Source organism: Zingiber officinale, chromosome 4A (genome assembly GCF_018446385.1).
Source record: "Zingiber officinale cultivar Zhangliang chromosome 4A, Zo_v1.1, whole genome shotgun sequence".
Taxonomy (NCBI): domain Eukaryota; kingdom Viridiplantae; phylum Streptophyta; class Magnoliopsida; order Zingiberales; family Zingiberaceae; genus Zingiber; species Zingiber officinale.
Window position 1 is genome coordinate 56,075,077 of NC_055992.1, and position 27,950 is coordinate 56,103,026.

Sequence of the window (27,950 nt, forward strand, 5' to 3'; positions counted from 1 at the left end):
CTATTCGTATTAACATTAGTTGACTAGCATATGAATTGCTTTAGATATTTTTATTTTTTCCTTTTGCATTCTCTTTCTTGTTTTCATTATGCATTTTATTTCTTATCTTTAAATTTTGTATTTATTTTTTAAAATTAAAATAAAAATTGGTTGAGTGTCTTGATTATTTTAGATGTCCTATATCCGTGTACTATGTGATGATTACTCACTGAGTCTTGTGAGTTTTAGTGCTATTGTTTCAAGTGAGACCAAAAATTTTTTTAACCATGGATAAGTACCTTTCTAGGCAACTTGGAGGTTTACATACAAAGTATAATTTTGATGATGAGTAAATGTCGAACATCTACAGTGTATGTGGCAGTTAAACCCATCCGAGTAACATATGCCACCTTTTCTAAAATGGAGTTGCCCCTTCCATGGAACTAATAGATGATATTTACATGGTTTGTGGTAGCTCATTCCATCTAATTGCTAGATGTCACTTCTTCCAAAAGGCTACTTCCTCTTTCCCGGAACTTCAGAATCTATTCCAAACCTATAAATCAAAATATATATGATTTAGTTCCTAGCACTCCAACTTATAATTGAGGAGATCATCAAACTCAAAAATTTGAACCCCAGCACACTTCTGAGGAGGATGAGCAGTTACTACCGCAACAACATTTCTTTGACTCACCTCAACACTACAATCAAGATTGGGTGGACCATCAAAATTTGGACTATAGCCGCATTTAAAGTGTTGTAAATCAAAGTCCATCATAATTTTAAGATGACTCATTATTTGATGGACAACAACAGTTGTAAGTTGAAGAGCTGACTGACCGGGGAACCCCCAAGACTCAGATATTTTTGCTCCCAGTTAGATGAAGACCAAACTAGAAGATTTAGTAGATCTCTTGGTATAAAAAGAGATCCTATTTCTCCGATCCCTACAATAAGTTGATGAATCAAGTCTAAATCTAGAGCTTTAGTTGAATGATGTTTTGGAGGGGATGAATTGTAAAGCTGATACCGTCCTTGTTTATAATCCTACAACTCTACAAGACTCCTCCACTAATTTGCATGAAGTAACTATTTTTGATGATACTCAGACACTAATGGGACTATTGATGCATCTTCAACCAGTCTTGTTGTAATTCCTTTTGCAACTTTTGATAATACATGCTTGATCGATGATGGAATCATAGAAGAGGTAGATGTTGATATTAATATGCAGTCCTCCGAGTGGGATGTGGTGGATAGCCAGAGACCCCGAGGTTGGATATTTACATTTTTTCCTACACATCATTTTTATCATAACAAGACCTCAACATCAACTGTAATGATCGTGCTCTTGACCGGGGTACTTCTAGTGAACCTTCTCTAATCATCAAGAAGAACCTTTAAGGATAAGGAGAGAGAAATTCCTCAAGTTGAGTTCCCACGATGAAAGATCCCTTCGCATTATGGGCGATTAGCTGGAAAGTCTTGAGGTATCTCACTCAGGAAATATCACGATTTAAGTGATCTAAATAAGGGGTCGAGCTATCTTGATATAGTGCTTCTTGGGAGGCAACCCAAGTTCTCTTTTATCTTCATTTATGTTTTTAGTTCTTTCTTGTTTTATTTCTTTCTTCATAATAAATTCAAATCCTCTACTTAACTTTTCTTATCGATCTTCTTTTATAGGATTCATAAGTTAGGAGTGCGACTACCGGATGGAGAAGTTAATGACGTGGTATTTGGTACACATTATTTGGTAACTTCTCTTACTTTAAATCTCCTCCGCATTATTTCTAGTTTTCATTGGGACAATGAAAAGTTTAAGTGGGGGTGGGGGATGCATTAAATGCATTGGGTTTGGTTTAGTTGTTATATTCATTTTTTTTCCATAACAAATATTTTTTCCTCTAGTTGTATCATTTATCACATCATGATTGTTTGTTCCTTAATACAAAATACTAGTACACTTGTTCTAGATTTCATGTGGCTTATTGGTTATTTATGTTGCTAGTATATTTAATGATCTATCTTTTTCTATATATGATAGCATGAAGTGAGCAATATTTTTACTGTAAAAATTTGATTATTGGTCTTGTTATAAGATCTTTTTATACCTTGCTTAATTTTGATGGTTGATAACTTTAAAAATAGTCATGCTTCATAGAACTGTACTAGTACTTGTGTTTCTAGGGTGACCTCTTAGTTACATTTTGGTTACCGGATGATCTCAGATCATGGCAACTCACTTGGAAAAATCAAAATCCCTGCATTTGTATTTATATATTTTCATTTGTGTTAGTGCTACACCTTAAAGTGCCAAAAAAAAAACAAATCATATAAATAAGGGGTATAAAATAGTTGTCGTAAGTGAAAACTAATAATTTACCCATTTGAAATTGAGTTAGGTTACTGGAGAAATACAAGTTATGTTAAAAAATCTTTTGGGGCTTCAAATGGTTCCTCGACAACCAACATGGTGTCACAATCTGTCTTGAAGAAGTTCTTCATTTGACCATCCAAAGGTGATGTCCCATAAGCTTCCTTCTTCAAACTTCAGATGTTGAATCAAGCCGGTCATCTTTTTAAGCGTTGCTCTTCTCGACGGTTAGTCAGACGAAGTGAGACCTTATACTGATACCACTTGTTGGGGGATCTTGTGTGTGGTCAGCTAGAAGAAGAGTTGAATAGTCATGCACCCCAAATTGATTGCTCCCTACGTATTCGTTAGCACAGTGGAATACAAACAATACAAATACGAATATGAAAGCTAAACACTTAAGGAAAGTACAAGCAAACCACTAACACAATGATTTATGTGGTTTGGAGATAACTTGTTCCTACTCCATGACTGTCTGTAAGGTAGACGATCCTTCAATCCGTCGGTGGATTAATCCTCGGCAAACTCTGACTAGCTTCAAGCCTCCTTGTGGGTGGAGAAACCTCACCACAACTCCATCCAAGACCTCTTGGATTACACAAGCACTTGAGAACTAGTAGACTACTAATTAGACTTTAACTAAGTCCAATTTCATCAACATTAACCAAACTCCCAAGGCTTGGTTATATAGGCCATGGGTTTTAAAACTCCGCCTATCAGTCGACTGGTGAAAGTGCTAGTCGACTGCTCTCTATGGAGATTCAATCATTACAACCCAACGACTTGATAGCAGTCGACTGGTGAAAGTACCAGTCGAGTGCTCCATATAGGCCGAGCGAACAGAAGCATTCTGTTCACTCCCAGTCGACTGCCCAGTCAATTGTACTAGTCAACTGTTGTTTCCATTAATTAACTGGTATCCCGAGTATAGTCTCTCAGCACTCGGACCCTCACCCATACGACTCACTTGATTTTTCGTTGCAACTTTGACCTCTTGCCTTCAAGCTTACTTCCTTTGACTCTCCTCCCTCGGATGCATTCAAGCCCACGGCTTGCCCCCAATGTCATCCTTTGCATATGTCTTGAAGTTGCTTCCCTCGGCCCTTGCCCTGCTACTTGTCCACGATTTCTCAGATGCTCCATCCTTCACTGAACCTGAAGCCTGATACCTGAGTCATATGTGTATCCTGTAAACCTGCACAACTCAAATACACATATCAAATACAAGGGTAAACTTAGCTTAAACCTTTTGTCCAAACATCAAAATATATGGTTGCACGAACCATTGGGATTGCTCCAACAATTAAGTCTTGGCATATATTCCTAACTGGGTGTGTGGTGACTTAAGACCAAGTGTGTGAAATTAGTTGGAGGATGATTTCTAGTTAAAAGTCCAAGTGAGTGGAATTAACTAGAGGCTGATTGCTTGGCATAAGTCCAAGTGTATGGAATCAGGTGGAGATTAATTGCTTAAAAAATCAAACTATATGAGTTAATCTAGTCAAGTGCGAGTGACTTAATATTCTATATTATACTCAATATGTGTAACAACTATAGGAAAGTATGCTAGATGATTTCAGGCAACCGAAAGGAGTCCAGAGGTGACTGTCTGGTGATAACTCTTAATAAAGGGATTCCGAAGGATCCAAGCTGTTGGCCCCTTTTGAGGCTGGCAAGAGAGGAAGGGTGAATTGCCTTGAAAAATAAATCAACCCTTTCTCAGTTTATAACCAAATAAAGAACACTTGTAAATAAAAAGCAAAGAGACTAATTAAAAGAAAGCAGACACAAAGGAGTTACTTGATTTGCAATCAGAAGATTGCTAATCCAAGGAGAATATGGCGCACTATCTGGAGATCTCTTTCGGGCGGAGTAGCTTCTTACATCATTAACAGCACAAATAAAAAAGTATAGCACAAAGAATTGGATTAAAAGTGAATTGATTTAACTGTGAAAATCAATGCTATATTTATAACACTATTTGGGGTGCTTGGAAGGGTTCCAGGCGCCCTGGGGTGAGGGATAAAATTTTATCCCTTTCGCACAGATTGTGGTTTGACCGCGATCTGGATAAAAACTCGATCCGAGCGCCCGGAAGGGTTTCGGGCGCTCTAGACTGTTTCGGGCGCCCGGAAGGGTTTCGAGCCGCCCAGACTGTTTCGGGCACTCAGAATGGTTCCGGGCACCTGGACCCCCAAAGTCAACTCTGGTTGACTTTTCCCGTCCGGGACCTCTACTCCGATTCAGCTTGCCTCGGTTCGGGTCTTCCGCTCCGACTCCGCTAGCTTAGGTGATCTCGGCCATCCGGAATAGGGCTCACCCGAATCTAACTTCCAGCCTTCTCCTCGAGCAGCCTTCCTCCTCGGTTTCTTGTCTCTTAAACGTCGTGTACGTTCTTCTCATCCACCGGTGTACTCTTTCACGACACCTTGTCCCTCGGATGCACCGAGTCCGTCGACTCTCTCCCCGTGTCGTCCTTCTCGCTAGCCATGTCTTCTGCTCGACTTCCTGTGCTCCTAAGCTCCTGCACACTTAGACACAAGGGTTAAACCAAACAGGACCTAACTTAACTTGTTTGATCATATCAAAATACCTTGGGGTTCCAACAATCTCCCCCTTTTGATGTAAGCAACCCGAGATAAGGTAGCGTAAAATAAACATAATGTAGAAACAAATAATTTTGCAAATAAGCGTAAGTAAGATTTTTCAATGAAAAATTTTGAATACACCTCCCCCTAAACTTAACATTCTTCTCCCCCTTTGATCACATAAAAAAAAGAGTTCTTTAACAAATCTAAGGATAATTATTTTTTAAAAAAAAATAATTTACAATAAATTAGGAAATTTTAAGAAAATTTCTAAGTAAAAAGAAATTTAATTTTCTAAGTTAAACATAACATTTTGTGCAACGGAATAACATATTGAATTTTTCTAAGTGAAACTTTTAGAAGAAATTTTAATAAGTGCTAAGAGTTGCAAAAAGTTTCTAAGAAAAAAAATTTCTGAGTTAAAGATAATTTTTAAAAAATGAGAAAATTTCTCTAAGTTTTTGCAAACATAAATATTTTTGAGAATTTTCTAAAATAAATTGAGTAACCCTTTAAAGCATTTCAAATTAATGTTTTTTCAGTTAGTCAATTAAACTTTCCATTTCAATACTTGGCTTCCAAGCAGTGGCGAGGCACTAGGCCTTCTTGGTTATTGGAGAAATAACCACTTTCTAGACAAAGCCTTATAAAGAAATTAAATGTTTAATTTTCTTGCTGAAAATGCTAAGTCCAATTTTAAATTTAAATTAGACAAGTTTTTGGAACCCAATAGAGGTTCCTTCCTACAGGGTTAATTAGGTATTTTTTTAGGAATATAAGCCTTTGATATTTTTCTGATTTGACTTTTGTGAAACCTATAGTACCAGTTTAATTCTCTATAATTTCTAAAAGAAGAAATTTTTGAACAAATAAAAATTTTCAAGTTTTCTATTTCTTCTTTTAATTTATCATTTTCAAGTTTTACTTTTTCAAAGTCTTCTATTAGACAAGATTTTGCCAAAATTCTTTTTATTTCTAAAATTTTATTTTTTTAATTTGATATTTTTTACTTTTTAACTTGAACATGGATTTTTCCATAAACTTAATTCCAAAATAAAGATGATCAGGAGGTAAGAGGCATACCTCACTTACCATATCAGACTTGAAGCCTGACTCTCCCCCTTTTTCACTGCATTCATCTGAAGTCGCTCCCCCTTCATTGATGATGGGTTCCGATGTACTTTTCCCTTCATAGCTCGTCATCAGTGCTAGTCCAGCATATTCTTGTAGTTCGGATTCAGATGATGAAGTGTCGTCCCAAGTAGATTTTAGATTCTTGTGCTTCTTGGGTATCTTGACTTTATCTTTCTTGAGTTCTGGGCAATCCTCGTTTAAGTGTCCTTCCTTTTGACACTGGTAGCAATGAACCCTTCTTCTATTTCTCGGATTCCACTTATTCTGCATTTCTTTAAATTTATTAGATCAAAAGAAATTTTTAAAATTCCTTACCATATACGCTTCTTGATCCTCTTCTGAGTCTGACTCGGGTGCATCCTTCTTGGTTGCGTTTAGCGCCATAATCTGGCTTGATTCCTTTGTTGTCCCTACACACCTGATTCATGTAATTCAAGAGTAGAAAATAATTCCTATAGGGTACTTACCTCCAAGTCCTTTAAAATGTAGTAGGCGTCGATTATCGAGGTCCATTTCAGAGTTCTGGAAAAGGCGTTGAGTGCGTAGCGTATGGTGTCCCGGTTAGTTACCGTTTCACCGAGGTTCTTGAGTCCGGTAATTAACTCTTTTACCTTTGCGTGTAGATCATCTACTTTCTCACCTCTTTCCAGATGAATATTCCTCAGTTCGTTCCGAAGTATATCTCTTCTTGAGAGCTTGGCTTCGGATGTGCCTTCATGGAGTTCCAGGAATTTTTCTCATAGTTCTTTGGCCGACGAGTAGCTTCTGATGTAGTTGACTTCTTGAGGCGGTAGCACGCTCAGGAGGTGATACTCCGCTCGGTTGTTCGCTACTAAATCATTTTGCTCCTTCTTGGTCCAAAGACTCTCTTCTTTTTCCTCTCCATTTTGATTCGTAGGAGCTACAAAGCCATATTTTATTATTAAACGAATTTCAAAATTGGTTCTTAGAAATACCTCCATACGACGTTTCCAGTGTGCGAAGTCTCCCTCAAATTTTGGTGGAACGATGCTTGGTCCGGCCATTGGTTCCTTTGCTTCGGTCGGTGGTTAGTCCTTATGAAGTGTCCTTGCTCTGATACCACTTGTTGGTCCCTTTAGAGGCCGGCAAGAGGGGATGGGTGAATTACCCTGAAAAATAAACCAACCCTTTCTCGGCTTATAACCAAATAAAGAACACTTGTAAATAAAAAGCAAAGAGACTAATTAAAAGAAAGCAAACACAAAGGAGTTACTTGGTTTGTAATCAGAAGATTGCTAATCCAAGGATAATATAGCGCACTATCTGAAGATCTCCTTCGGGCGGAGTAGCCTCTTACAGCATTAACAGAACAGACAGAAAAGTATAGCACAGAGAATTGGATTACAAGTGAATTGATTTAACTGCGAAAATCAGTGTTATATTTATAGCATTGTTCGGGGCGCTTGGAAGGGTTCTGGGCGCCCGGGGGGAGGGATAAAATTTTATCCTTTTCGCACAGATCACAGTTTGACCGCGATCTGGATAAAAACTCAATTCGGGTGCCTGAAAGGGTTCCGAGTGCCCCGGACTGTCCGGGCGCCTGGACCCCCAAAGTCAACTCCGATTGACTTTTTTCGTCCGGGACCTCTGCTCCGGTTTAGCTCGCCTCGGTCCGGGTCTTCCGCTCCAGCTCCGCTAGCTTGGGTGATCTCGACCATCCGGAATAGGGCTCATCCGAACCCAACTTCCGGCCTTCTCCTCGAGCAGCCTTCCTCCCTGATTTCTCTTCCCTCGAACATTGTGTACGTTCTTCTCGTCCACCAGTGTACTCTTTCACGACACCTCATCCCTAGAACACACCGAGCCTGTCGGCTCTCTCCCCATGTCATCCTTCTCGATAGTCGCATCTTCTGCTTGACTTCCTGTGCTCCTAAGCTCCTGCACACTTAGACACAAGGGTTAAACTAAACATGATCTAACTTAACTTGTTTGATCATATCAAAACACCTTGGGGTTCCAACACAAGTGATCGTATAGGTCCTAGTGACAGGGTATACGGGTGACTAAGTAGATTTTAGGTGACCGTGGAGCAACGTTATCAGTGACACAAACATAGTGGTCTAGATGAAGTTTGCCTTTACCTAGGTGACCCGATGGTACACCGGTGATCGAGAAGCTTTGTCAATATTATCTTATGAATAGAACTTGCTATAATGTTAGCACTTGTATAGGCGATCGAGAGGGCTACAAGTGATTGGGAGAGTACTATATAAGGAGCCACACTACTACTATTGGCCATCTAAGCACTTACTGGCAGACCTCCCACAGGCTATTCAGGCATCAGACTGTTAGAGTTCAATCAAAGTCCCACATTGGAAAGATTTGGTAAAGATCATGGGTTAACAGGATGCATGATATCTCAATTGGTATGAGGCCTTTTGGGGAGAGCCCAAGAGCAAAGTCATGAGGGTCTAGGCTCAAAGTAGACAATATCATGTCATTGTGGAGATATGTGGACATTATTTATGCATAACAAATAGTATCAGAACCATGGTCCAGACCAGATGTCATATGGGGCGGCCTTGAATGAAGTTAAGGGCGGGCCTAGAGTAGGTCAGGGTGACCAGATACTTGCGGGGAGGCCTGGAGTAGGTCAGGGTGACCAGATACTCGCGGGGAGGCCCAGAGTAGGTCAGGGTGACTGAATGTTCATGGGGAGCCTGAAGTAGGTCAAGTTGACCGGATACTCGTGGGGAGGCCTGGAGAAGGTCAGGATCATTGGATGCTCACGGGAAGGTGAGTAGGTTAGGGTGACCGGATGCTCATAGGGAGGCCCGAAGTAGGTTAAGGTGACCGACTGCTCATGGGAAGGCCCGGAGTAGGTTAAGGTGACCGGGTACGAATGCTTGTCGGGAGGCCTAGAGTAGGTCAGGGTGACCAGATGCTCGCAGGGAGGCCCGGACCATGAGAGTAATTATGGTCCTTCGTTTGAGGGGAGGATTGTTGGGGTTCAATCAAAGTCTCACATTAGAAAGATTTGGTAAAGATTATCAGTTAAAAGGATGCAATATATCTCCATTGGTATGAGGCATTTTGGGGAGAGCCCAAGAACAAAGCCATGAGGACCTAGGCTCAAAGTGAACAATATCATGTCATTGTGGAGATATGTGGACATCCTTTGACACAACACGGACAATAGCACAACTACGGATGTGCCATTAGATGGTAAGAAGAACTTGTTGTCTTCTTTATTATCATCGCCTAAACTCCACCTCTGATAGCCCTTGTTGCTACCAGACCTTCCGACAGCCCACTAGTCACCATCCTTTGGTCTCCCAACTGTTAGACACTAAACAAGTGGCTATTTCCCCTCCATTGTTTGTAGCCAGCCAAATTTTTTAGCTGGACCCCTTGGTGTTTGGGGTTTTTCCCTTACCTTGCTTTATGCCTTCGGATTTCTCTCGTCACCAGTCGCAAAGACGAACAGGAGATCTCTCTCATATCGCATTGTCTCTTCGTTTGTCTAGCACCAAATCGGAGATGAAAACTCGTGGCTTAGCAAAATCATCTTGAAGGTATCACATCATGGATACCAATAGAGGATAGCTAAACACTCTCTACAAAGTTTGATCACACACGTAGAGGTATAACTTCTAAAAAAAGTTTAATTCTATGGTTATGCCAATACATGTGTGTATCCTGTACATGTGTGATGCTTGTGCTGTAATAATTTAAGAAATTATTATGCTTCCACTACTTGTTTATGAAATAAATTTTAAAATGCGCATAGAGACACCCAACACTACCATATGTTCTGAAGTTAGGAATTGAGAAGACAACTGCTAGCAATTCTTTCTCTATAGTGGCATAATTGATCTTAACATCATCTAAGGTCTTACTAACTTATGTGCATAGGTTGTATATATTTCTAGGGCATTGTTTAACACACATTTACTTGTATTTCATGAATATAATCTGTCAGTTGCACCCTATTTCATTATTTATGTCATACTTTCATTCTATTTATTCAGAGATCTGCTCTTTGCATGTTTTGATTAACAGAATACTATTTGGAGTAAAAATAGAGCAAAGGTGTACATTAAAGCAACTTGTGAAGACCCAGTAATCTGGTTGTGCCCCCTAGAATGGTCGTGTGCCTCCCTAGTGCCTCCCACTAGAAAGACACGGGCAAGCGTGCCTCTAAGGCATGGCTGTGCCTCATCCTCAAGCGTTTATATGGCTCGTTTGTGCCAAAAGGCATGGTCGTTCTTCCCACCTTAGCAGAAGACATGGGCTGACAGTGCCAAAAGGTATGGTCATGCCTTATCCATCTAGCAAATGCCATATCCTAGCCGTGCCACCCTAGGTCGTGGCACACACACACCAGCCTTTCTAAATGGCTCGGTCGTGTGATAGAGAACATGAGAGGCATGCCCCCTTGCCTATAAAAGGAGATTTCTCCCCTTATGTCATATCCTTAGTTTGGGGCTCCACCCCTTTCTATGGGCAGGGTTTTGGGGAAACCCCTAGAGCCTCCTTTGCCGATCTACACCATCCGTCCTCCTCTAGAGTAAGGAAGCATCCTGAAAACATCGGTAATCTCCTCAATAAGCATTTATTTTTCTCTATCTCATATTTTAAATGTAAGAATGTTTCATTTTGTGTCTTTGGTTTGTATATTCTTCGTAATGGAGTAGATTCTCCAATTCTTAGGATGTAGGGAGTATTTATGATGTGATGTTAATGTATGAGCTATGTAGATGATATTTTTTATTCAATGAAGTATTTATATTATGTTTTATGTGGGTTTTACCTTGTACATGTTTGATGAAATATGTGTATAGTGTATGCATATAGATTGTGGAGGATATGCACAAGATTGTATGACTGCTTAGCCCTATGATAGAGGGTAACACTTTAAGCGGACTTTCTAGAACAATTCTTTTGCTAGAAGACCAATTCTCTATAAAGGAATATTTACTTAGAGTTTAGAGGATTTTTCCCAAATTAATGTTAGGAAGTGACTTATGTAATCTAGAAATGTATAACCGGGGAATCCTATCACAAAAGGTAAGCCTTGCATCAGATTTTCTAGATTACCTCTTCTACTTAGTTGCATTAATCTACCGTTAGGAAGTAAATCGAGTAACTCTAGAATTAAATACTCGGGAAGTCTTAGGGTAATCCTTTAACTGGACTGTCTAGAATTGCTTTTTTAGTTAATGACATTAGAATTTGGATAAACTCTCCAATGCAATCTTCATAAGGTTGGGCCAAACTTTAGTTAGAAATATTATAAAGTGTAGGCATGGAGGTAAGGAGATGAATAATACATATGGACATTAACTACCATCATAATGAAACTAAACTCTTAGAATCACTTCTCCCAAACTAACTTCTCATTACAATCCCTCTATCTTGCTCTCTTAACTCTCTTTCTCTTCCACCTCTCCCTCTCTCAACCTCTAGCTTTCAAGCCTCTAATCGACTTTCGATTGTTTAGATAATTTGTCATGCGAACTCAACCAGTGCTTAATCAATAGTCCATGTGAGATTGATATTTTTATTATTTGACGACGGGTCATGCACTTGCGGTGGCATAACACTAACATAATGAATGACATGCCCCTTCTTATCCTTCCTCTATCCCAATATGGTTCCAACAACATAAATACTTGCATCACACGTGATCTCAAAGGGAACACTTAAATTTAGTTTTACATTATCGGAGCGGTCATAAAGACCTTCTTTATCATTTAAAAGACATCTAAGCAATTCTAGTCATGATTAAAATCAACATCCTTTATTAACAAGTTTGTTAACGGTTTAGAAATTTTAAAGAAGTCCTTTATGAAGTGTCAGTAAAAACTTACATGCCCTAAAAAACTCCTCACTCCATTCACATTTATTGGCGGGGGTAATTTTTTAATCAACTCTACCTTAGCTTTATGAACCTCAATTCACTGCTAAGAAATCATGTGCCCTGATACAATTCCTTCTCTTACCATGAAATGATACTTTTCTCAATTCAGGATCAAATTGACTTCTTCACACCTCTGCAAAACTCTACAAAGTTTAGCTAAGTATGTTGCAAAACTAGTTTCATATATAGAAAAATCATTCATAAAAATTTCCATTATGTTTTTAATCAAATATAAAAATATAGCTATTATATAATGTTGAAAAGTAGCGAGTGCATTATAGAGACCTAAAGGCATTCTCCTATAAGCATAGGTACCATAAGGGGATGTCAAGGTGATCTTGATCATTAAGTGTTGGATCGAGAAGCACTAGAGGGGGGTGAATAACGCTCGTGGCTATTTCATTTGATTTAAAATGTGTCGAGTAAATACGTAGCGGAATATAAAAGAAAACACAACACACGCAAACACAGGTTGTTTACTTGGTTCGGAGTCTGTAACGACTCCTACTCCAAGGCCCACGCTCGTTGAGCGTTTACGTTGGACAACAACTATAATCACAAAAAGTATTACAAATTAAGTACAATTATGAACTGAAATAAACTTTGTACTAACAACAACTAGATTGAAACTAAAGCTCCGGGTCGTCGGGATGTTGCTATAGCACTTCGGGATCGTCTCGTTAGCAGCTTGTAGCACAAAGGTCGCATGGTAGAAGATGTATTAGACTGCTGCTCGAGACATCCTTATAAAGGGTCTTCAAGGTGCCTCCATTAAGCTCCAAGGCGCCTTCAATCCGCCGAGTCAGCCGCATGGATCAGCACTGATCCGGTCGCACCTCATCCACTTGAAGGCGCCTCCAAGGCTGGTCCAAGGCGCCTCCAAGGCCTGGTTCAAAGCGCCTCCAGCCTATTCCAAGGCGCATCAAGCCTTGTGCGCTGACTTCTTCTGGCTTGCACCCGAGGCGCCTCCAAACTCTATGGAGGCGCCTCGTGTTGGTTGCTACTCGGAAAACCTAACGGTTCCACTGTACAAAAATTTTGTACAAAGGTCTAAACCTTTTCCTAGCTACCATGTGCTCTTTAAAATTAAACTTGGATCGCCTGCGGAACTTAACACGTTTGATCCTAAGTTTAATTTATTTGTTCTTTTAGGTTTAGACTTGGATCTCCTGCGGAACTTAACACATTCGATCCAACTCACCTAGGTCACGAAGACAATTAAATATCTATTTCCAAAATCGGCTTCCAGTACTGCATGGAGAGACACTTGGCCTTCTTGGATATGGGAGCAACCACCACCGACTAGACAAAGCCTTTTAAGGAAATTAAATATTTAACCTTCCCATAGTAACCCTAGGTTAACCGCTAAGAACAATCAAATCACAAGGAAAAGAAAAAACAAAAGAACACAACTTCGAAAACTAATTCGAAAAACTAGAATCGCATGCCTCTTGTATTTGGTATTTTTACAAATAAATAAAACTAGTATGATACGGAAAATAATTACTAGTTATACCTTTCTTTGTGAACTTTCAATGACCTCTTGATCTTCTACCGTATTCCTCTTCTAACCTCGGACATTGTGTGGGCAATGATCTTCCGAGATGAGAACCACCAAGGAACCTTCTTCTTCCTTCCTTCAAGTTTCGGCCAAGAAAAAACTTCCAAAGGATGAAGAACTTTTTCCACCAACCAAGCTCCAAGGGATGCAAGAAACAAGCCTCCTTTCTCTCCTTTTCTCCAAGCTAGATCCGACCACTTCTATGTCTCCAAGAGGTGATGAAGTCTCGGCCACAAGAAGGAGAAGAGAGAAGGGGAAGGGGAAACTCTAGGGGCCGGCCACACCTAGGAAGAAAAGAGAGGAAGAAAAAGAATAGAGTCATTAGCCATTAAGGCACCTCTACCCCCTCTTTTATAATCCTTGGTCTTGGCAAATAAAGAAATTTTAATAAAAACTTCCTTAATTCTTTTGCCATGAAAAATAAAAATTAATTAATTAAAAATCAATTTTCTTTTTCCAATTTTCTTGGTCGGCCACTTTCTCCCCCAAAACAAGGAAAGTTTTAATTAAAACAAGAATTAAAACTTCCTAATTTGTTTCCAGAAATTTATAAAAATTTCTCCAATAATTTTTATCCCTTCATGATTGGTTAATAAAAAGAAAATTTTATAAATTAAAATCTTTCTTTTAAACATGTGGATAATTTCCAAAAAGGAAAGTTATCTCTAAAAATTAAAATCTCCTTTCAATCTACAAATAAGGAAAGATATTAAATCTTTTCTTAATCTTTTGTAAAAACTAATAAAAGAGAATTTTTAATTTTTAAACTTTCTTTTAAATCATGAACATAATTAAAAGGAAAGTTTTTACCAAAATTAAAATCAACCTTTTAATCTACAAATAAGGAAAGAGATTAGACTCTTCTCTTAATCTTTTGTAGAATTTTATAAAAGGAAAATTTTAAAATTTTAAACTCTCTATTAAATCATGTTATCCACATAAGAAAAAATTTTAAAATTAAAATTCCTTTTTATTTTAATAGGGCCGGCCACCTAAGCTTGAGTTCAAGCTAGGGTCGGCCACATGAATTCACCCATGAACCAAGCCATGGCCGGCCCTAGCTTAGTCTCCAAGCTAGCTTGGCCGGCCCCTATAGGATGGGTAAGAAGGTGGGTATAGTGGGTATAGTACTCTATAATTAAGAGGCTACGATAGGGACCGAGAGGAGGAATTGGTTTTGGTCACCCGATAAAATTAAGCATCCCGTGTTCGCCCCGAACACACAACTTAATTTTATCAATAATAATTCATTCCACTAGAGAACTATTATTGAACTACCGCACCAATCCCAAATTACATTTTGGGCTCCTTCTTATTATGAGTGTGGTAGTCTCCTATGTTTAAGATGTTGAATGTCCACTAATTAAGTGAGTTACTGACAACTCATTTAATTAATATCTTAATCCAAGAGTAGTACCACTCAACCTTATTATCATGTCGGACTAAGTCCACCTGCAGGGTTTAACATGACAATCTTTATGAGCTCCTCTTGGGGATATTCTCAACCTAGATCACTAGGACACAGTTTCCTTCTATAATCAACAACACACACTATAAGTGATATCATTTCCCAACTTATCGGGCTTATTGATTTATCGAACTAAATCTCACCCATTGATAAATTAAAGAAATAAATATCAAATATATGTGTTTGTTATTATATTAGGATTAAGAGCACACACTTCCATAATAACTGAGATCTTTGTTCCTTTATAAAGTCAGTATAAAAGAAACGACGTCTAATGGTCCTACTCAATACACTCTAAGTGTACTAGTGTAATTATATAGTTAAGATAAACTAATACCTAATTACACTACGACCTTCCAATGGTTTGTTACTTTCCATCTTGGTCGTGAGCTACTGTTTATAATTTATAAGGTACTAATAACATGATCCTCTGTGTGTGACACCACACACCATGTTATCTATAATATAAATTAATTAAACAATTACATTTATCATAAACGTATACATTTGACCAATGTGATTCTTATTTCTAGATAAATATTTATACCAAAAGCTAGGCTTTTAGTATACATCCTAACACCTCGGACACTGTTCATCTGAGGCCAAGTGTGCTCTTTTGTCCCTGCACAATGTGTTAGTCCACAAACTACATATATACCCTGCAAGACAAGGTTAGCACACATAAGTATGATAAGAAAGTTGTTTGACAGTCTCTGGACTATCCGGGTCTGACTTCGAATTTCCAATCGGAAACCCTAGGTCGACCCAACGTCTACTGTTTCCTCTGTGGGGAACGCGTCCTCACCTAGTCCTCTCAGGAGAGTTACCTGTTGCCAGTACAATCCTCCAGATCGACTGGACTTTTTCTCAGTTCTCGATGCTTCCGGACTTTCTGCTGGACGCCCGCTCCCCGACCCGTCCAGTCTTCCACCTGGTTCGCGACACCATGACTTTCCACCTAGGGTTACCACCCCTAGGACTTTTTCCTGAAGCCCTCGACCCACCAAGACTTTCCGCATAGGGTTACCACCCCCTATGACCTAGGGTTACCACCCCCTAGGGTTTTCTACCTGCCTAACCTCAGTTAGGACTTTTACCTAAGTACACTTAGGACTTTCCTGCAAGCTCATTCAAACCGTTAGATCACAACATAACCTTAACTTTGAATCTTTTGTCATTATCAAAACAATGGTTCGATCATCGGATGCTTCCCACACCAACATTAAGGTGTATAGGAATCTAATAAAATCCTAAATATCCATCAAGATAATAAAAGTACAAGTGCATAGCTAATCTCTCGAGCATTTGATCAATGAAATGAAGGAAAAAATGATCTTTCCTAGATTCTTGTTCAGCTTCCTATAGTCAATACATATACATCAAATCAGGCTTTAATGTTTTTTAAGCAACTTCCTAGTTATAGAATCATTCAAGCTTGCATTGACAATCATAGAATATATAGAATTTAGTTTAAGAAATTTATACTTGAGGTTGGAGGGAAGAGGTTTAAGTTCTACTAGAGGTAGCTTGTCTTCATCCACATGCTGGTCCAATATAATCCTTTCAACACTTACCTTCTCAGGAAACACACTGGGGCTCTCGTTTATGAGACATGTGTGCACCTTGAATTTATCATCTTTGGCAACTGATTCTCCATCGATTAGGCATGCTTCAAAGAGATCCTCCGATTCTCCTTGAGGTGGTTCTTCCTCCACCACTTGTTGTAATAGATCCACCTTGCAACAAACGTCTCCATCAGTCAATTGCATAATAGCCTTAGACAAATCAAATTTAATCTTCTCTTCCCGAATTACTAAAATAGACCTAAGATTTTTAACATCAATAATAGATTCAGTTGTTGCCAAGAAAGGTCTCCATAAAATTATGGGAATTTGAGAATCTTCCTCTATTTCCAACACTACAAAATCAATAGGCATAATATAACTTCCTCCAAAACAATCAAATTACCTCTTCTACTTAATAGTGTTAGAACTTGGGTAGACTCTTTGGTGCAATCTTCGCGAGATTATATCGAACTCTAGTTAGAACTCCTACATGAGTGTAAGCATAGAGTTAGGGAGATGAATAATGCATAGGGATATTAACTAGCATAGAAACGAAACTCAAATCCTAGCATCTATTCCCCTTCATTCACTTACACTTTTTACTATCTCTCCTCTCTTTTCTTTCTCTCTAGCGTTTGTGAACCATTTTGGATTATCTAGATAATTCACTGTGCAAAGTCAACTAGTGCTTAATCAACAGTCCCTGTGGGATCGATAATCTTTTATATTACTGACAATGTAACCGTGCACTTGTGGTTTGTAATAAGTTTTGGGTATCATTGCCGGGGACTATTTTTTATTAACAATAATTGATTAGCATATGAGTTATTTTAGATATTTTTATTTTTATTTTTGCATTTTCTTTCTAGTTTTTATTATGCATTTTATTTCTTGTCTTTAATTCTGTATTTTTGATTTTTCTTATAATTTCTTTTTTAGATATCTTGAGCACTAACATGTCAAGCGGACCCTTAAGAGAATTTTTTACACCCATGAATGCAAGAACAAGATCTCTCATCGATAAAAATCATGACTCAGAAGATGATGATTTTAAGTTCCTTTGTGGAGTGTGTTGAAGCACGTCTCATCCAGCTGCCATTTGCCACTTTTTCTAAAAAACTACTATTACTCCAGAACTTCAGTATTTGATTCAACCTCAACATCAAGATATATATGAGCAAGTTCCTGATACTTATGGCTATGATTGGGGAGATTATCAAATTCAGAACATTCAACCCCAGCTAATTCCATAGCAGAGTGAGTAGTCACTATCCCAGCAATAGATCTCTAATCTGCCTCAACATTACAATCAATTTTAGATGGATCATCAAAATTTGGACTACAACTGTACACAAAATGTTGAGCATACTTCCTAAATAAATCAGAGTTCATCAGAGTTTTAGGATGATTCATCATTAGATAGACCACATCATTCACAATTAGATGAGCTGGTTGTCTGGGAGGACTCCCAAAACTCAAATACTCCTACTCCTAGTCGGATGAAGACCACAAAACAAGATTTTGAAGAGATAATGGTACAATAGGGGATCCTAGCTCTACGATTATTGAAACAAATTTCTAATAATGTTGTTCCTTATGTTGATAATTTTGATGTTAGTAGACTCTTCACTACTTATGATAATGATGTGGTGGATAAAAGTGTAGGGACATGTACTATAGAGGAAATGTCCCAAGGATCACCTCCTTTGGTCGCACAACCAATTGATACAATGGAATTTGTAACAATGGAATTGGTTGATGATAAATATGTAGGGACTCATGCAATAGAAGCAAAGCCCCAAGAATCACCACTTTTAGAGGCACTTCCACCTAAGCCAGAGCCAGAGCCAGAACCAATACTTAATTCTAAAGAAGTCACATCCACATGTTTAGAACTTTTAGGTATATCTCAACAATGTAAGATTAGTATTTCTAGTGATCTTTTAGAAAATTTCATAAAGGTACCCATGCTTGATTTTGTTGGATGTGATTCCATTACTTATAACTACAAAACTAAACTTGATATGGTTTTGGTTCTTACTTATTTAACATGTATATGGGAGGTATGTTTTGTTGGGATGTATACTATAAGCCTAGCTTTTGTACGAACATCTTTTTTGAAATATTTTGAAATGAAAATCATTTTAGTCAAATGTTTGCATTTTATATTTATATATATGTTAATGCAGTTATCCATTTAATTTATATTGTAGATAACATGGTGTGTGGTGCCACATAGAAGATCATGTTATCGGTTCCTTATAAATTATAAATAGTAGCTCACAACCAAGATGAATTTGAACAAACCATTGGAAAGGTTGTAGTATAATTTGGTATTAGTCTATCTTGACTATAAAATTACACTAGTACACTATGTGTGTATTGAGCAGGACCATTTGAGGTTGTTCGATTTATACTGACTACATAAAAGAACAGAACCTCTGTTATTATGGATGTGCGCCCTCTTAATCCCTATATAATAACAAGCACGTATACTTAGTATTTATTTCTTTAACTTATCAATGGGTGAGATTTATTCGTTAAATTAATAGGCCCGATGAATTGGGAGGTAATATTATTTATATGGTGTAGTGTTGATTATAGAAGGAATCTGTGTCATAATTATTTAGGTTGATGATGCCCCCTTTAGGAGCTCATAAGGATTATCATGTAAACCCTGCAGGTGGACTTAGTCCGGCATGATAATAAAGTTGAGTAGTACTACTCTTGAATCAGATGTTAATTAATTGAGTTGTCAATAACTCATTTAATTAACGGGCATACGATATCTTAAACACAAGGAGATTAACACACTCATGATAAGTAGGTGCCCATATTGTAATATGTGATTGGTGTAGTAGTTCAATAATAACCCTTTAATGGTATGGGTTATTATTGATGAACTTGGGTTGGGTGTTCGGGCCGAACACAGGAACCCCAAGCCCATCAGGAGGCCTAAACCAATTCCTCCTCTAGGTCCCTGTTGTAGCCTCTATATAAAGCCTCGCATCCATCCATCCTTAACTTGGTTTGATTTAACTTGGTTTGGTTTAACTTAACTTGGTTTGGTTTAACTTAACTTGGTTTGGTTTAACTTAACTTGGTTTGACTTAACTTGGTTTGGTTTAACTTGGTTATAGAAAGGGAGATTTTTTCTTAACAGAATTCTGTTATTTTTTCTTTCTTTGTAACCGACGGCAAGCCTATAAAAAGGAGTAGGTGGTAGCTCCTAAAACCTAATTTTCTCTCTTCTCCTCCTTGTGGCCGACGCCCCTCCCTTTCCTCCTCACCTAGGGCCGGCGCCCCTCCCCTCCTCTTTGCTTAGGGTCGGCACCCCTCTCCTTCTCCCTTGCTAAGAGCCGGCGGCCCCTCTCCTTGCTAGGGTCGGCGGTCCCCTCCTTCTAAGGTCGATGTCCCACTCTTCTACTCCTTGGTGGGTGGCGGCTTGGAGAAGAGGAAGAAGAAGAGAAGGTGCTCCATCCTAAGAGATCCTTTTGTAGCCGGCGGTTTGGAAATCGAGAAGAGAAGAGGATGGTTTTGTCTTGGTAGATTGTCGCCCACACGATGTCCAAGAAGAGGAGAGGAATACAATAGAAGATCAAGAGGTCTTTAGCTACAAAGGAAAGGTACAACTAGTTCTTTAATTCCTCTACGTAATTAGTTTAAGTTTTCTTTGTATCAATTTTGAATACCAACACAAGAGGTCAGCAATCTTGTACTTGGATTAAGGTGTGCTTTGATCCATCAAGAACTTGCTTGATTGATCAAACACATGTCTGATCAAACATGCGGGTTGTTAGGAAAAGTTCTATACTTTTACAATTTTTGTACAGGAAAATTTAAACAGAATGGAATTCCAGCGCCTTTAAGTGGTATCAAAGCGAGTTTTCTGGTTCTGTGTGATTGGTTTTCGATTAAATTATGCACTGATCATATATAAGTTTAGGCCGGATAATAGTAGGATGTGCAAGAAAGATTAACTCTGTGGTTACAGGCATCCTAAGTCCAACTATTATGACTTTGTGTGTTTGTGTGTGATTTGAACCCTCGGGCATGTCGAGGTTGTTGTGTGTGCATGATTGTAATAATTAAATATGGGCGGTCGCTATATTATTATTTTTTACATTCTATTTGATCTAGATTACATGTAAATTTCTTTGTGGAATATAGGATCGATAGATGTAATTTTTTTTTTTTTTTTTTTGCGGCTTGTATCCTTGCTATGCGTGGTGCTATTTTGAGGACCGGAGGCGCGGCGGAGAAGGAAGCGAGATAGACGCAATGGCTTGATCCATTGGCGGCATATTAGAGGACGGCGATCCATTGACGTCATATTGGAGGACAGCGTTGGATGATGCCATATAGTTGGAAATTTATTTTCATAGTTATTACCTTTATATGTTGTTTTATGTGCTGTGATGTATGTTGTGATGTGTGTGCATGTTAAAATTCCTCAATTTAAATAACTAAGTAGGAGAGGGGCTATTTAAATAAATCTCACGATCTCCATTACTTGTTTGTAAGTGATGCATTCAAACTTGCGCGTTGGCTTTAAGTGTCTTCTGTTGGGACCGATGTGCCCACTAGAGGGGGTGAATAGCGTTTCGTCACACTTGCGTCGGTTTGCTTCGTCTTGTTGTTGTGCAGCGGAATACTCGAAGACAAACACTCACAATGCTAACACCTAGGATTTACTTGGTATCCACCTCAAGAAGAGGTGACTAATCCAAGGATCCACACACGACACGCTATCTCCACTAATAAACAACTCCTTCTCGGTCGCAGCCGGAGGCGGAGAAGCCTCGTACAAATCCACACACAACAACACAACTCGCATAAGAAGAAAATGCAAGATATAACTACAATACACCCTTCTTCTTGCTTATTTATTGCTTGTTGTTGCCTCTTGAACCTTGGGAATGCACCCCAAGCGCCTTCAAGAACTGGCGGTGAATATTGGAGACTGTCGCTGAAAATCATAGAGAAATCGCAGGAAGAAGAGCAAAAGTTCTACGGAGAAAACGCTCCGCAATGACTATATCTTGTGCTCTCAATCGATTGAAATCAACCCCAATCGATTGCCACGTCAGCTCCGCACAATCCCAGTCATCCATCACCTGCATCCTGCATAACGGTCACTTCCCAATCGATCGACCGATCGATTGGGACTGCCTGAATCGATCACTCGATTGATTTAGCGCCTTTCTGTGCTCTCGCGTCCGCGTGAGAGGTTCTGCTGCCCAATCGATCGACCGATCGATTGCCAGCTCCCAATCAATCACCCGATCGATTGGGAAAGTCTCTGTGCTCACGATTTCACATCCCAATCGATTGGTCGATCGATTGGGCCTTCCCATAATCGCAGCACAGTCCAAATCGATCGATCGATCCATTTGGACCCTGTTCAATCGATCGCCCGATCGATTGAACACTCTGAACTTGACTCAAACTCAAGTCCAAAGTCCCAAACCCAACTTCCAGTCAACCGTGACATGTTGGGTCTCTATGCCTAGCATTTGGTCACACCCGACCTACCTCGAACTAGCCTTCTAGCCTCCTCCATCAGCCTTGAGTCCTTCAGATATCTCCCCATCCTTCACACCTTGCCTTTAAGAGGTTCCTTCGGCCTCATCCTAGTTGTCGGGTCTTCCTTGCCAAGTCATACCAGGACTTACCTTGCCAAGATGACATGCTTGGAGTTTCCAATTGCCTGGCTCTTCACCAGGACTTTCTCCTTTACCAAGATCACACTTGGACTTTCCAACTGCCTGGCTCCTCACCAGGACTTTCTCCTGCCTAGCTCCTCACTAGGACTTTCCCGTTGCCTGGCTCCTCACCAAGACTTTCTCCTTTGCCAAGATCACACTTGGACTTTCCAACTGCCTGGCTCCTCACGAGGACTTTCTCCTGCCTAGCTCCTCACTAGGACTTTCCCGTTGCCTGGCTCCTCACCAGGACTTTCTCCTTTGCCAAGATCACACTTGGACTTTCCAACTGTCTGGCTCCTCACCAGGACTTTCTCCTACCTAGCTCCTCACTAGGACTTTCCCGTTGCCTGGCTCCTCACCAGGACTTTCCAAATGCCTAACATCCAGTTAGGACTTTCCCAGTCAAGGCTCTTGTCAACCTTGACCTACTTGACTTGTATTCTCATCAACCTGGTTAACCCTTTGACCATCTCCATAATCGAATGATTGCTCCAGCAATCTCCTTATATTGTCAAACATCAAAACTCAAATCCTGACTCAAGCTTGACTCAACTCAAGCTTAGTCAAATTGGTCAAACTTGACCTAGGGAAATTGCCCCAACAATCTCCCTCTTTTTGATATTTGACAATACCTCTAAGTTGGGCTAAATCCCATAGCCTTAACCTCTTCTTTATACCAAGCCTAAATCCCATAGCCTTAACCTCTTCTTTACCACAAGGCTAAATCCCATAGCCTTAACCATAGATAGGGCATGCTTGATATCCTTTTACAGTGCATCCTGCCAGGTTTCCATATGCCGGAAAATCATTAATTGTCCACAATAGGACAGCTCTAAGCAAGAATCTTTCTTCTCGATGTGCATCATATAATTCAACACCAACTTCCCATAATTCTTTTAAATCGTCAATCAAAGGTGCCAAGTACACATCAATGTCATTTCCCGGTTGTTTAGGACCAAAAATCAACAACGTGAGCATCATATATTTTCTCTTCATACACAACCATGGAGGAAGGTTATAGGTGATCATTATAACTGGCCAACAACTATATGTAGAACTCATCAAACTATGAGGATTGATCCCATCAACTGCTATGGCCAACCTTAGATTTCTTGTCTCAGAAGCAAAATCTGGCCAATTATGATCCACAAGTCTCCAACAAAGTGCATCAGCTGGATGTCGCATATAGGCATCACATACTCTTTTATTAGCATGCCAAATTAACTCCTTAGATATTTCCTTGCTCCAAAACATTCTTTAAAATCTAGGAATAGGAGGAAAGTACCATAAAATTTTTGCAGAGACTCCTTCAATTATCCTAGAATTCTTGGCCAACTTCCACCTTGACAACCCACAAGTAGGACAATCGGTAAAATCCTCATACTCCTTCTAGTATAAGACACAATCATTAGGGCAAGCATGTATTTTCTTATAAGTCATCCCCATTGCACATAAGCTTTTCTTTGCATCATATAAAGATAAAGGCAATTCATTGTCAACGGGAAGCATTTCTCCAAACAAGACAAGTAGTTTAGTAAAACTATTATCACTCCAGCTGTATTTCTCTTTCAAGTTATATAATTGCACAATTGCAGATAACTTTGTAAATTTAGTACACCCAACCTACAGGGGTTTCTCAGCATCCTCAAGTAATTTTATAAATTGATCTGGATTCTTTGAACTTTCATATGCAGTGTGTACCATATCTATAGGTTTATCAGCAAAATAGTTTTCACTTTCTCCAGTTGCATCATTCTCTTTCTTTAAATCTCCTAATACAGATTCTTCCCCATGCCATATCCATTTTTTGTATGTTAAGTCTATACCATTACAGTACACATATGCCCTTATGCTGTTAATATTATTGTTCCATAGATTGCCACATTTCATACAAGGACAAGGTATACTAGTAGGATTAGTAGCATGTTGCAGCGCAAATTGCAAGAAAGATTCTAGTCCAAGTTCAAACTCATGTGATAATCTATCCTTTGCCATCCATGCCTTGTCCATTTTGTTGTACTAATGAATATAAAATCAATCAAAAATATCAAGACAATTACAACAATGAGCCAAAATTCTTAATCCATCATTATACAAATAAATTAACTATGCGGATCCTCCAAGAAACCAACTACGCTTACCAAGAAAAGGATACGAATAAATTTCATAAACCAGAAACCAACTACTTCATCATTATACCAATAAATTTCTAAACCAGAAACCATGACATATCAGTGAAAAGAATTAGCATAGACATAAAAGAAACTTGATAGTTCAAGGATTACATAAAACCAACTTAGCAACAGGAACTAACAACTCCTTAATCTATCAAACAAAAATGATAAAATCAACTCAAGGTAGTATTTGAGGAAATTCTTCAAACACATTGCATGCATCAATCAATTAATACTTGCAAACAAGAGATCAAGAAGATGAAACTGTCGAAGATGAGGAAGAACTTCAGTAGGACGATGTATAAAGGAAAATTTACCAGAATGTGAAGAAGGACTCGAGCGGTGGAAGTAAATGCTGGACCGGATATGGATGAAGGAAAAACTACTGGAATGCGAAGAAGGCCTCCTCTTCTCAACCAAAGGGAGGAGTTGGAGGAGATGCGGTGTGGTTAGACGGAGAAGCAAGGGCGTCATGTCTTGATCCTGATCGGGAGAGGAAGGGGCGTCGATCTAGGAAGGGGGAAGAGGGAGATGAGGTTGAGAGAGATGGTCGGAGGTTTAGGTTTAGGTTTAGGCTAAGAGAGATGGTTGGAGGTTTAGGTTTAGGTTTAGGCGAGAGAGATGGTCGCGCGGAGGAAGGGGCGCGATATAGATTTAGGTTTGGAGGGAACTTCACAGTGTTGCAAATTTTGGCTGGTGGGAAAATTAAAATATTTTATTTTGGTTCATTAACACCGGGTTTTAAAAACCGCTGTTAAAATCGGTGTCTATTAACGAAAAAAGGGCGCTCATAGACATCGGAGCTAAAATATGCGCTCATAGACATCGATTTTTGGAAAAACCGGTGTAAAATACTCAAAGACATCGGTTTTTGCTTAAAACCGTTGTTGTTCCACTGATGTCTATGAAGGTTTTTATTGTAGTGTCTTCTTTATACCAAGGCTAAATCTGATAGCCTTAACATCTTCTATATCATAAGGTTAAATCTTATAGCCTTGACCTCTTCTTTATACCAAGGCTAAATCTCATAGTCTTAACCTCTTCTTTACCACAAGGCTAAATCTCATAGCCTTAACCTCTTCTTTGTCACACATCAAAACTGAAAATAAACTCTTCTCCATAAGAGTTAACTCTACGTTGTTTACAACCTCATATGTTGTTACCAACCCCGCAATAAAGATCTCATATTCTTCATTACCGCCAAAGCTCCCCCTTGAGCTCTACTTCACTTCACAATGCTCATCCTAGAGCATGCATCAACTTCCGAATGAAACTCCCATTCATTATATTCAATGCTCCCCCTTGAGCAATAATCTTCTTCTCAATGCTCATCCAAGAGCATTTTTCACTTTACCAATGAAGGTCTGATCCCCTTCATTAATCCAATGCTCCCCCTTGAGTAGTAACCTACTCCACAATGCTCATCTGAGAGCATTTATCATCCTAGCAATGAAGATAATCAATCTTCCATTGCTCCCCAATACTCGACCTTGAGTATTATCTATCACAAAGCTTTAACCCCCTTCCAAGGTCCTTGAAAGTAAATTTTCATGCATTCAAGGAGTAACTCCCCCTAAAAACATGGTCAAACTTCTGTCATTGCACCAACAATAACTTGCAGTTCCTAAACAGTTAGGAAAATCAAAACATGAAGTTTTGACGTTTAAAATTCAATAATGAAACTAAACCCCAACCTAAACTTCACCTAAGTCTACCTTAACCATTCCATACTTGCTTTCATCATGAAAACTCCCCCTAAATGTATACAAATATATTTCAAGGGATTTGGAATGGTTATTGGAACTTGAAGTGGCTTAATGTGTTAAAATCAGGCTTTCCCAGCCATAATCAGACTTCCCAATCGATTGAAGTTGAGACTCAATCGATTGACGCTACTTCAATCGATCCATTGATCGATCCGCAAGCTTCTGCTTGTAGAAATTCCCTCTAAATCGATCAAATGATCGATCCAGCCTGGGTCAATCGATCGGCTGATCGATCCACTGACCCTCTGTTCACAGGAATTGGCTTCCCAATCGATCGACTGATCGATTAAAACCATCCTAATCGATCGGCTGATCGATTGAGTTTCTGATTTTTTGAAATTTAGTTTCAGCGAAATTCAGAAACTCTGTAAAAATTATACAAAATTATAAAAATCATGAAAATTCATGTAGATACTCTTTAGGGTATACTCTATCAAGGAAAAATAGTTTTTTATGAAAATACTTCCTATTTTCAAATATTGACACAAATTTGAAAACTTTAATATTTTCTCCTAGTTTGTGTCTAACTTTTCAATGATGAACATTATCAAAAGATAGTCTTCACCAAGGTTTTCAAAATCATTTTAAAAATATTTTCAAAACCAATATCCAACCATGTTCTTTGGGCTCAATGCACATGACTTGTACATTAGCTTTCCCAATGATTGGAAAACACATAACTATGTGTTTTGATGAACCTAAAACTCAATAAGATGCACTAAATCAACATCTTGAGTTTTGTTCACCATCCTAACATCTCACTTGTATCTAATATATACTAAAACACATACAAGTCACCTTATGGTTCTTTGTGAGATGTATATTTAGTTTTGCCCTAAACTAAGGGATCATGCATAACTATCTAGGTATTATGAAACTTATGATCATCCACCTAGGATGTCACTTGGTGTCATCCCACTTGTTGAGATATTTACTGTTGGACCCCGTGGTAGTTTTGATGTGATCAACCAAGTTGGTTAGGTCCTGCGTTTTGTCTTACCCCTGTGTCTGAGTGTGCAGGAACTTAGGAACACAGGAAGTCGAGTGGAAGACGTAGCTAGCGAGAAGGACGGCACGGGAAGGGAGCCGACGGGCTCGGTGCGTCCGAAGGACGAAAGAGCTGCTGAAGAGTACTGTGGTGGAGCGAGAAGAACATGTGCGGCGTTCGAGGGACGAGAAGTTGGACGGAAGCCTGCTCGAGGAGAAGGCCGGAAATTGGGTTCGGGTGAGCCCTATTCCGGTAGGCCGCAATCACCCAAGGAGTCGAACCAGAACAAGTCAACTGGAAGTTGACTTGTCAATGGTTCGATCGACCGAACCCCTTGATCGGTCGACCGAACCCTTCTTTATCCGGAACCAGCTGTTGGTGACACGTCAGAAGCCACGTCAAGAAGACAACCGTTGGGGAGCTGATCGGTCAACCGAACCGAAGTCTATCCACAGACTGAGTCGAGCAGATTGATCGAGCCAACTCAGCTGAAGACCGTTGGCCGATCGGTCGACCGAACAAAAGGATCGGTCGACCGAACCCAAGCTCGATCCACAGAGACTGTACTTGGACGGAAACCTGGGAAGATACAGCAGGTTCGGTCGACCGAACCTGGGGATCGGTCGACCGATCCCTCTCGAGTCAAAAACCTGATCCCGAAGATCAGGTCATCCGATAAGCTCTAGAACCCCTATATAAAGAGGGTCTCGAGCAGCTTTACAGAACAAGGAATTTGAACGCAATTCAACTCTGTA